The 11,333-nt window shown below is 58.0% G+C and overlaps 1 protein-coding gene across 2 annotated transcripts in view; it reads right to left on the bottom strand.

Annotated features, from left to right (window-relative positions):
• LOC134338806 (voltage-dependent calcium channel gamma-8 subunit-like) overlaps positions 1 to 11,333 on the bottom strand; it is a 47,357-nt gene that overhangs the window by 31,598 nt on the left and 4,426 nt on the right. The window lies entirely within an intron of this gene.

Here is an 11,333-nt window from a genome sequence, read left to right as displayed (position 1 = left end):
AGAGGGGGTGTGGGGAGAGAGGGGACAGAGATAGGAGAGAAAGGAGGAGGGAGAGGGGACAGGGAGGAGAGAGAGAGGAAGGGGAGAGGGGGAGGGGGAGAGAGGGGAGAGTGACGAGAGGTGAGGGGAGAGAGAGGTGAAGAGAGGGAGGGGGAGAGAGAGGGGATGGGGAGAGGGAGAGGGGGAGGGGGAAAGGGGAGGGGGAAAGGGGAGGGGGAGAGGGGGAGATGGGAGGGGAGGGAGGAAGGGAGGGGGAGAGGGGGTGAGAGGGGAGAGCAGGGAGGGGAGTGGGAGAGGGGGAGGGGAGAGTGGGAGAGAGTGAGAGAGGGTACAGTGAGGAGAGACAGGTGAAGGGAGAGAAGGGGAGGGGGAAGGGGAGAGTGGAGGGGAGAGGGGGAGGAGGGAGTGAAGGGGAAGGGGAGAGTGAGGAGAGAGAGATGAGGGGAGAGAAGGGGGAGAGGAGGGGGAGGGGGAGAGGGGAGGGGGAGAGAGAGGGAGAGGGAGAGGGGAGGGGGAGAGAGGTGAGGTAAGGAGAGGGAGAAAGGTGAGGGGGAGAGAGGGGAGGGGGAGAGAGAGGTGTGGGAGATGGGAAAGGGGAGGAGGGGAGGAGGGTGAAGGGGAGGAGGGAGAGAGGGGAGAGGGGGAGGGGGAGAGGGAGGGGGGAGACAGGGGAGAGAGATGGGGAGGGGGGAGAGGTGGGGAGAGGGATGAGACGGGGAGAGGGGATGGGGGAAGGGAGAGGGTGGGGGAGAGAGGGGAAGGAGGGAGTGAATGGGAAGGGGAGAGTGTGAAAAGGGGAGGGGCAGGGGGGAGAGAGGCGGAGAGGTGAGGGGAGAGAAGTGGGAGGGGAGGGGAAGAGGCAAGGGGCGAGAGGGGTGGGATTGAGAGCGCAGGGGGATACGGAAGAGGGGGGAGGGGCAGAGAGGGGATGGGAGAGGGGGAGGGGAGTGAGGGGAGAGAGGGGACGGAGAGAGAGAGGGGAGGAGGGAGTGGGGAGGGGGAGACAGGAGGGGGGAGAGGGGAGGGGAGAGAGGGAGAGGGGAGAGGGGAGGGGAAGGGGAGAGGGGGAAAGGGGAGGGGGAGAGGGGGAGAGTGAGGAGAGTGAGGTGAGGGGAGAGAAGGGGGAGGAGAGGGGAAATTCAGAGGGGAGAGACGGGAGGGGGAGTGAAGGGAAGGGGGAGAGGGGGAGAAGGGGGAGGGGAGAGAGAGGGGAGAAGGGGGAGGGGGGAGAGGGAGAGGGGTAGAGGGGAGAGAGGGGAGGAGGGAGTGGGGAGTGGGAGATGGGGGAGAGGGGAGGGGAGGGAGGGAGAGGGGAGGGGGAGGGGAGAGAGGGGAGTGAGGGTACAGTGATGAGAGAGGTGAGGGGACAGAAGGGGAGGGGAGGGGAGGGGGGAGAAGGGAGGGGGAGAGAGAGGAGATAGGGGAGTGGGAGGGGGAGAGGGGGTGGGGGGAGAGGGGGGAAAGGGGAAAGGGGTGGGAGGAAGGGACGGGGAGAGGGGGAGAGGGGGAGAGAGGGGAGAGAGGGGACAGGAAGAGAGGGAGAGGAGAGAGTGAAGGGGAGGGGGAGGGTGGAGAGAGGGGAGAGGGGGAGGGGGAGAGAAGGGAGTGAGGGTACAGTGATAAGAGAGAGGTGAGGGGAGAGAAGGGGAGGGGAGGGGGAGACGGGAGAGGGTGAGAAGGGAGGGGAGAGAGGGTTAACAGGGAGTGAAGGGGAGGGGAGGGGAGGGGGAGAGGGGGATGGGGAGAGGGGAGGGGAAGGGGGAGAGAGCGGGGAGGGGAGAGTGGGTTAACAGAGAGTGAAGGGGAGTGGGAGGGGAGAGGGAGGGGAGGGAGGGGTGAAGGGAGGGGGAGAGGGGGTGGGGGAGAGGGGGAAAGGGGAGGGGGAGGGGGGAGAGGGGAGGGAGGAAGAGAGGGGGAGAGGGGGATGGGGAGAGGGGAGGGGGAGTGGGGGAGAGGGGAGAGTGGGGTGGGGGAGAGAGGGGAGGGGAGTGGGAGAGGGGAGAGGGGAGAGAGGGGAGGGGGAGGTCAGGGTGGGGGAGAGGGGAGAGGGGGTGGGGGAAAGAGGGGGGAGAGAGGAGAGGGGAGGGCAGTGGGAGAGGGGGAGGGGAGAGAGGGGAGGGAGGAAGGGAGGGGGAGAGGGGGATGGGGAGAGGGGAGAGTGGGGGAGAGGGGAGAGCGGGGTGGGGGAGAGAGGGGAGGGGAGTGGGAGAGGGGAGAGGGGAGAGAGGGGAGGGGGAGGTCAGGGTGGGGGACAGGGGAGAGGGGGTGGGGGAATGGGGGGGAGAGATGAGAGGGGAGGGCAGTGGGAGAGGGGGAGGAGAGAGGGGAGGGAGGAAGGGAGGGGGAGAGGGGGATGGGGAGAGGGGAGGGGGAGTGGGGGAGAGGGGAGAGCGGGGTGGGGGAGAGAGGGGAGGGGAGTGGGAGAGGGGAGAGGAGAGAGAGGGGAGGGGGAGGTCAGGGTGGGGGACAGGGGAGAGGGGGTGGGGGAATGGGGGGGAGAGATGAGAGGGGAGGGCAGTGGGAGAGGGGGAGGGGAGAGAGGGGAGGGAGGAAGGGAGGGGGAGAGGGGGATGGGGAGAGGGGAGGGGGAGTGGGGGAGAGGGGAGAGCGGGGTGGGGGAGAGAGGGGAGGGGAGTGGGAGAGGGGAGAGGAGAGAGAGGGGAGGGGGAGGTCAGGGTGGGGGACAGGGGAGAGGGGGTGGGGGAATGGGGGGGAGAGATGAGAGGGGAGGGCAGTGGGAGAGGGGGAGGGGAGAGAGGGGAGGGAGGAAGGGAGGGGGAGAGGGGGATGGGGAGAGGGGAGAGTGGGGGAGGGAGAGAAGGGGGTGAACAGAAGTAAATAAACAGTTTATTCCTTGGAATTTGAAGGACTGAGAGGGGATTTGACAGAGGTATAGAAGGTTAAGAGGAGTACAGATAGAGTAAATGGGGGCAGGCTTTCTCCACTGATGTTGGGTGGCACTGCAACCAGAGGCTGTGGGTTAAGGGTGCACGTGAACTCAGGTTCAATGTTTGAGAGATATTTGCATGGGCACATCCATGACTGGTAGCGATGTAGAGGGCTGGGGTCTCCGGGCAGATTGATTGGGTTGGGCAGTTAAAATGGTGACAAGATGGGTCGAAGGGCTGTGAGGGGGAAGGAGAGAGGGATGCAGGGTGGGAAAGGAAGGAAGAGAGAGGGATGGAGAGGGTGGAGAGAGGATTAGAGGAGGTAGCGATGGACAAGGATGGAGCGTGTGTGTTGGAGGGAGACGGATGGAGAGGGAGATGGAGAGGACTGGAGAGCGATGGAGAGACAGCGAGGGTATGATGGAGAGAGGAGAGAGGGATGGAGAAAGAGTAACGAGGAGGGATGGAGAAAGGAGGGAGAGGGATAGAGAATGGAGAGAGGGACAAAGGGTCAATAGAGTGAGGGGGAGAAAGAGGGATGAGCTGGAGAGGGAAGGATGGACAGAGTAGAGGGAAAGACGAGAGATGCAGAGGGAGTGCAGGAGAAGGTTGGAGGGAGAGTGGAACTGGGGATGGAGAGAGGAATGGAAGGGGACAGGAAAAGTGGGATAGAGACAGGGAGAGGGATGGAGACGGGGGGTGAGCGGTAGGCAGAGGCAGGGAGAGAGAAGGATGGGGAGAAGGCAGAGAGAGGGAGTGAGGGAGTGATGGAGAGAGAGATTAAGAGAGGGGGAGAAAGAGATGGATGAGGTTGAAGGAAAATGATGCAGAGGGAGATGGAGGGATGGATAGAGGGAGGGTGAGAGAGGGTTGAGTCAGAGGAGGAGAGAGGATTGAGAGTGATGTAGAAGGAGTGGGGCAGAGAGGTATGGGTAGGGGGAGAGGGTGGGAGACGGAGGATGGAGAGAGATTGGGAGAGTGATGGAGAGATGGGAGGGACAGACAGGTGCAGAAACATGGATACAGAGATAGGGTGAGAGACGAAAGAAGAGAAGGTGAAAGAGGCGATGTAGTGAGGGGCAGAGAGAATGATAGGAAGGAGAGAGGGGAAGAGAAGGGGAGAGAAGGAAAGTGTGATGGAGAGGAGAGCGGAAAGAGGGATGAAGATGGGATGGAGAGAGAGAGGTAGATGGAGAGGGATGGAGAGAGTGGGAGAGAGAGATGAGGGGAGTGAGAGAGGGATGGAGAGACAGCGGGAGAGAGGAATGGAGAGGGAAGTAGAGGGGTTGGAGAGAGAATGGGAGCGAGAGGATTGGAGTGTAATATACAGAGTTAGACGATGAGAGAGGATAGTGGAGAGTGGATGGAGTGATAGGAGAGAGACTGATGGAGAGATGGGGAGAGAGGGATGGAGGGAACAGAATTGTGAGAAGGGGACAGGGGGACGAGACTGTGCAGGTACAATGGTTGGAGAGGAAGGGAGAGCAAGGGAGGAAGAGTGAGTGAAGGAGAGGGTGGGAAAGAAGAATAAAGAGGGGAGGAGAGGGGGAATGGAGGAGACAGAAGGAGAGGGATGGAGAGAGGGATGTAGAGAGTATGGCAGAGATGGATAGAGATAGGAGTGAGAGAGGGATGGCAAAGGTGTGGAAGAGAGGGATGGAGTGATGTATATTGAGGAGGGGAGAGACGGGGTGAGGGTTGGGGAGAGGGCGTAGAGGGACAGAGAGGGAGTGGGAGAAAGGGATGAAGAGAGACTGCGCAAGGATTGGAGGGGTAGAGAGGGATGAATGGGAGAAGGAGGGAGAGGGAGGGGAGGGGGGAGGGGTTTTGGTCACCAAATTACAGGAAGGATATAAATAAGGTTGAAAGAGTGCAGAGAAGGTTTACAAGGATGTTGCCGGGACTTGAGAAACTCAGTTACAGAGAAAGGTTGAATAGGTTAGGACTTTATTTCCTGGAGCGTAGAAGAATGAGGGGAGATTTGATAGAGGTGTATAAAATTATGATGGGTATAGATAGAGTGAATGCAAGCAGGCTTTTTCCACTGAGGCAAGAAGGGAAAAAAACCAGAGGACATGGGTTAAGGGTGAGGGGGGAAAAGTTTAAAGGGAACATTAGGGGGGGGCTTCTTCACACAGAGAGTGGTGGGAGTATGGAATGAGCTGCCAGACGAGGTGGTAAATGCGGGTTCTTTTTTAACATTTAAGAATAAATTGGACAGATACATGGATGGGAGGTGTATGGAGGGATATGGTCCGTGTGCGGGTCAGTGGGACTAGGCAGAAAGTGGTTCGGCACAGCCAAGAAGGGCCAAAAGGCCTGTTTCTGTGCTGTAGTTTTTCTATGGTTTGTATGGGAGAGGGAGGGGAGAGGAGAGGGAGGGAGTTGAAAGAGAGAGGAGGTTGGGGAGATGGATGGAGTGAGGGAGAGGGAAGGGCAGATAGGGATGAGAGGAGGTGGAGACAGGGATGGAGAGATAGAGTGATGGAGAGAGGTAGAGAGAGGGAGGAAAGTGTGATGGAGAGGGAGGAGAACGAGGGACAGAGAGGGGAGAAGGGATGGAAAGGGAATGGGATTGTGATGGAGGGGTGTAGAGAACGGAGGCACAATGGGTGGAGAGCGAGGAACGGAGAGGGAACTGAAAGAAGAATGATGAGGCAGGGAGGGATGGAGAAGAATGGACAGAGAGGGGGAGAGATGGAGGAAAGCGAGGGAAGGGGAGAGAGGGATTAGGAGAATGGGGGCGCAATGGATGGAGAGTGAGGGAGAGCGAGTGATGGAGGGAGGGAAAGAGGGATGAAGAGGCAGTGGGGGAGAAGATGGAGGGGACGGAAGCAAGGGAGGGAGGGAGGAGAAAAGGGAGAGGGTTGAGAAGGAGGTGGAGAGATGGGGATCGAGTGAGGGATGTAAAAAGAGTGGAGAAGGGTTAGCGAGAAGGCAGAGAGGGAGGGAGAGAGATAATTGCAGAGGGAGGGAAAGAAAGTGGGAGATGGAGAGATGAGGAGGAGGGAGGGATGGAGAGGGTGGGATGGTGAAAGGAGAATGGAAAGATAAGGGCAAGAGGGACGCAGAGAGGCGAGAGTGAGTAGAAGAGAGGGGTGGAGTGGGGGGAAGAGGGGGAACAGGATGGAGAGAGAGGGATAGACTGATGGAAAAGAGGAAGAGAGGAAAGGAGGATGAGGCAGTGAGAGGGAGGGGAGGGATTAAGAGAGAGCGGAACAAGGGAAGGAGAGAAGAGGGACAGGAATGAAGAGAGAGGAGAGGACAGGAAATCAGAGAGAAGGATGGAGAGAGAGGCAGAGCAGAGTGATAAAGAGGGATGGAGTGAGTGTGGGAGAGAGGAATGGAGAGATGGAGAGGGAGAGGGGATGGAGAGAGATGGAGAAAGAGTGCGGGATGCAGACGGACTAGGGAAAAGGGATAAAGGGAGGGGAGCGAGGGAAGGAGGAGGAGTGGGGGATGGTGGTAGAGGGGGATGGACGGAGTGGGATGGAGAGGAGGGAGGTCGTGGAAAGATGGAGAGATGGGAGGGAGAAAGGAAAGAACAGGGGAGAGAGGGAGGGAGAGGAAGTGGGTGAAGGATGGAGAGATGGAGATCAATGGAGAGGGCTGGATAGTGAGAGAAGGATGGAGAGAGAGGTGGAGAGAGGGATGGGGAGGGACGGGGAGGGAGAAAAGGAGAGGGGTGACAGTTGGGGAGAGGGAGAAAAGGTCAATTGAGTGAGGGGGAGAAAGAGGGATGGTGAGAGATGGACAGTGGAGGGAGAGAGATGCAGAAGGAACGGGGAGGTGAGCAAGGAAGGGTGAGAGAGGTGGAGAGAGGGAGAGAGAGAATGGGAGAGAGGATTGGAGAAGGAGGAAAGAGAAAGGAGATGGATGGAAGACGAGGCAGAGAGAGGGATAGACAGAGAGGGATGGTGAGAGAAAGATTCAGAGATAGGGATGGGGTGATAGGAGAGAGAAGGATGCAGAGAGGGGAGAGGGTTGGAGAGTGAAGGAAGAGAGGGATGGAGAGAGCACAATTAACGGAGGGGGAGAGAGGAAAAGAGAGGAGGCAGAGGGATGGAGAGAGGAAGAAAGGGTCAATGGAGTGAAGGGAGAAAGAGGGATCAAGATAGAGAGGAAGGGATGTAGGGAGGGATGGACAGAGTGGAGGGAGAAAAGGAGAGGGGTGCAGAGTGGTGGAGAAGCGGACCAAGGAAGGGAGGGAAGGGGAGAGATAGGTGAGATGGAGGGGGAGGGTGGAGAGAGGGATGAGAGGGAAGAAATTTTAGAGAGGGTAGAGAGGGTGAGAGAGAGGATGGGAGAGAGAATGAGAGAAGGATGGAGAGATGGGGAGAGTGATGGAATATGGAGAGAGGGATGGAAAGGGGAGAGAGGGAAGTAATTGTGGAGAGGGAGGGAAAGAAGGATGAAGAGACGAGGGACAGAGAGATTGAGGGGGAGATAGAAAGAGAGTACGATAGGAGTGGAGAGGGGAGTGAGGTATTGATGGAGATGGGGAGAGAGGGAGATGTGGGGGGAAACGGGGGATTGATGGAGAGATGGGGAGAGAGGGAGATGTGGAGGGAAACGAGGGATTGATGGAGAGATGGGGAGAGAGGGAGATGTGGAGGGAAACGGGGGATTGATGGAGATGGGGAGAGAGGGAGATGTGGAGGGAAACGGGGGATTGATGGAGATGGGGAGAGAGGGAGATGTGGAGGGAAACGGGGGATTGATGGAGATGGGGAGAGAGGGAGATGTGGAGGGAAACGAGGGATTGATGGAGAGATGGGGAGAGAGGGAGATGTGGGGGGAAACGGGGGATTGATGGAGATGGGGAGAGAGGGAGATGTGGAGGAAAATGGGGGATTGATGGAGATGGGGAGAGAGGGAGATGTGGAGGGAAACGGGGGATTGATGGAGATGGGGAGAGAGGGAGATGTGGAGGGAAACGAGGGATTGATGGAGAGATGGGGAGAGAGGGAGATGTGGAGGGAAACGGGGGATTGATGGAGATGGGGAGAGAGGGAGATGTGGAGGAAAATGGGGGATTGATGGAGATGGGGAGAGAGGGAGATGTGGTGGGATACGGGGGATTGATGGAGATGGGGAGAGAGGGAGATGTGGAGGGAAACGTGGGTTTGATGGAGAGATGGGGAGAGAGGGAGATGTGGAGGGAAACGGGGGATTGATGGAGATGGGGAGAGAGGGAGATGTGGAGGAAAATGGGGGATTGATGGAGATGGGGAGAGAGGGAGATGTGGAGGGAAACGGGGGATTGATGGAGATGGGGAGAGAGGGAGATGTGGAGGAAAATGGGGGATTGATGGAGATGGGGAGAGAGGGAGATGTGGAGGGAAACGGGGGATTGATGGAGATGGGGAGAGAGGGAGATGTGGAGGAAAATGGGGGATTGATGGAGATGGGGAGAGAGGGAGATGTGGAGGGAAACGGGGGATTGATGGAGATGGGGAGAGAGGGAGATGTGGAGGGAAACGAGGGATTGATGGAGAGATGGGGAGAGAGGGAGATGTGGGGGGAAACGGGGGATTGATGGAGATGGGGAGAGAGGGAGATGTGGAGGAAAATGGGGGATTGATGGAGATGGGGAGAGAGGGAGATGTGGAGGGAAACGGGGGATTGATGGAGATGGGGAGAGAGGGAGATGTGGAGGGAAACGAGGGATTGATGGAGAGATGGGGAGAGAGGGAGATGTGGAGGGAAACGGGGGATTGATGGAGATGGGGAGAGAGGGAGATGTGGAGGAAAATGGGGGATTGATGGAGATGGGGAGAGAGGGAGATGTGGAGGGAAACGGGGGATTGATGGAGATGGGGAGAGAGGGAGATGTGGAGGAAAATGGGGGATTGATGGAGATGGGGAGAGAGGGAGATGTGGAGGGAAACGGGGGATTGATGGAGATGGGGAGAGAGGGAGATGTGGAGGAAAATGGGGGATTGATGGAGATGGGGAGAGAGGGAGATGTGGAGGGAAACGGGGGATTGATGGAGATGGGGAGAGAGGGAGATGTGGAGGGAAACGAGGGATTGATGGAGAGATGGGGAGAGAGGGAGATGTGGGGGGAAACGGGGGATTGATGGAGATGGGGAGAGAGGGAGATGTGGAGGAAAATGGGGGATTGATGGAGATGGGGAGAGAGGGAGATGTGGAGGGAAACGGGGGATTGATGGAGATGGGGAGAGAGGGAGATGTGGAGGGAAACGAGGGATTGATGGAGAGATGGGGAGAGAGGGAGATGTGGAGGGAAACGGGGGATTGATGGAGATGGGGAGAGAGGGAGATGTGGAGGAAAATGGGGGATTGATGGAGATGGGGAGAGAGGGAGATGTGGAGGGAAACGGGGGATTGATGGAGATGGGGAGAGAGGGAGATGTGGAGGAAAATGGGGGATTGATGGAGATGGGGAGAGAGGGAGATGTGGAGGGAAACGGGGGATTGATGGAGATGGGGAGAGAGGGAGATGTGGAGGGAAACGAGGGATTGATGGAGAGATGGGGAGAGAGGGAGATGTGGGGGGAAACGGGGGATTGATGGAGATGGGGAGAGAGGGAGATGTGGAGGAAAATGGGGGATTGATGGAGATGGGGAGAGAGGGAGATGTGGAGGGAAACGGGGGATTGATGGAGATGGGGAGAGAGGGAGATGTGGAGGGAAACGAGGGATTGATGGAGAGATGGGGAGAGAGGGAGATGTGGGGGGAAACGGGGGATTGATGGAGATGGGGAGAGAGGGAGATGTGGAGGGAAACGAGGGATTGATGGAGAGATGGGGAGAGAGGGAGATGTGGGGGGAAACGGGGGATTGATGGAGATGGGGAGAGAGGGAGATGTGGAGGGAAACGAGGGATTGATGGAGAGATGAGGAGAGAGGGAGATGTGGGGGGAAACGGGGATTGATGGAGAGATGGGGAGAGAGGGAGAAGTGGAGGATAACGGTGGATTGATGGAGATGGGGAGAGAGGGAGATGTGGGGGGAAACGGGGGATTGATGGAGAGATGGGGAGAGAGGGAGATGTAGGGGGAAATGGGAGATTGATGGAGAGATGGGGAGAGAGGGAGATGTGGAGAGAAACAGGTGATTGATGGAGATGGGTAGAGAGGGAGGTGTGGAGGGAAATGGGGGATTGATAGAGATATGGGGAGAGAGGGAGATGTGGGGGGAAACGGGGGATTGATGGAGAGATGGGGAGAGAGGGAGATGTGGAGGGAAATGGGGGATTGATGGAGAGATGGGGAGAGAGGGAGATGTGGAGAGAAACGGGGGATTGATGGAGAGATGAGGAGAGAGGGAGATGTGGAGGGAAACGAGGGATTGATGGAGAGATGGGGAGAGAGGGAGATGTGGAGGGAAACGGGGGATTGATGGAGATGGGGAGAGAGGGAGATGTGGAGGGAAACGAGGGATTGATGGTGAGATGGGGAGAGAGGGAGATGTGGGGGGAAACGGGGGATTGATGGAGATGGGGAGAGAGGGAGATGTGGAGGAAAATGCGGGATTGATGGAGATGGGGAGAGAGGGAGATGTAGAGGGAAACGGGGGATTGATGGAGATGGGGAGAGAGGGAGATGTGGAGGGAAACGAGGGATTGATGGAGAGATGGGGAGAGAGGGAGATGTGGGGGGAAACGGGGGATTGATGGAGATGGGGAGAGAGGGAGCTGTGGAGGGAAACGAGGGATTGATGGAGAGATGGGGAGAGAGGGAGATGTGGGGGGAAACGGGGGATTGATGGAGATGGGGAGAGAGGGAGATGTGGAGGGAAACGAGGGATTGATGGAGAGATGAGGAGAGAGGGAGATGTGGGGGGAAACGGGGATTGATGGAGAGATGGGAAGAGAGGGAGAAGTGGAGGATAACGGTGGATTGATGGAGATGGGGAGAGAGGGAGATGTGGGGGGAAACGGGGGATTGATGGAGAGATGGGGAGAGAGGGAGATGTAGGGGAAATGGGAGATTGATGGAGAGATGGGGAGAGAGGGAGATGTGGAGAGAAACAGGTGATTGATGGAGATGGGTAGAGAGGGAGGTGTGGAGGGAAATGGGGGATTGATAGAGATATGGGGAGAGAGGGAGATGTGGGGGGAAATGGGGGATTGATGGAGAGATGGGGAGAGAGGGAGATGTGGAGGGAAACGGGGGATTGATGGAGAGATGGGGAGAGAGGGAGATGTGGGGGGAAATGGGGGATTGATGGAGAGATGGGGAGAGAGGGAGATGTGGAGAGAAACGGGGGATTGATGGAGAGATGAGGAGAGAGGGAGATGTGGAGGGAAACGGGGGATTGATGGAGAGATGAGGAGAGAGGGAGATGTGGGGGGAAATGAGGGATTGATGGAGATGGGGAAAGAGGGAGATGTGCAGGATAACGGGGGATTGATGGAGAGATGGGGAGAGAGGGAGATGTGGGGGGAAACAGGGGATTGATGGAGAGATGGGGAGA

Source organism: Mobula hypostoma, chromosome 28, assembly GCF_963921235.1.
Source record: "Mobula hypostoma chromosome 28, sMobHyp1.1, whole genome shotgun sequence".
Taxonomy (NCBI): domain Eukaryota; kingdom Metazoa; phylum Chordata; class Chondrichthyes; order Myliobatiformes; family Myliobatidae; genus Mobula; species Mobula hypostoma.
The sequence above is the reverse complement of the archived record's forward strand: the minus strand, read 5'-3'. Positions and strand labels throughout refer to the sequence as shown.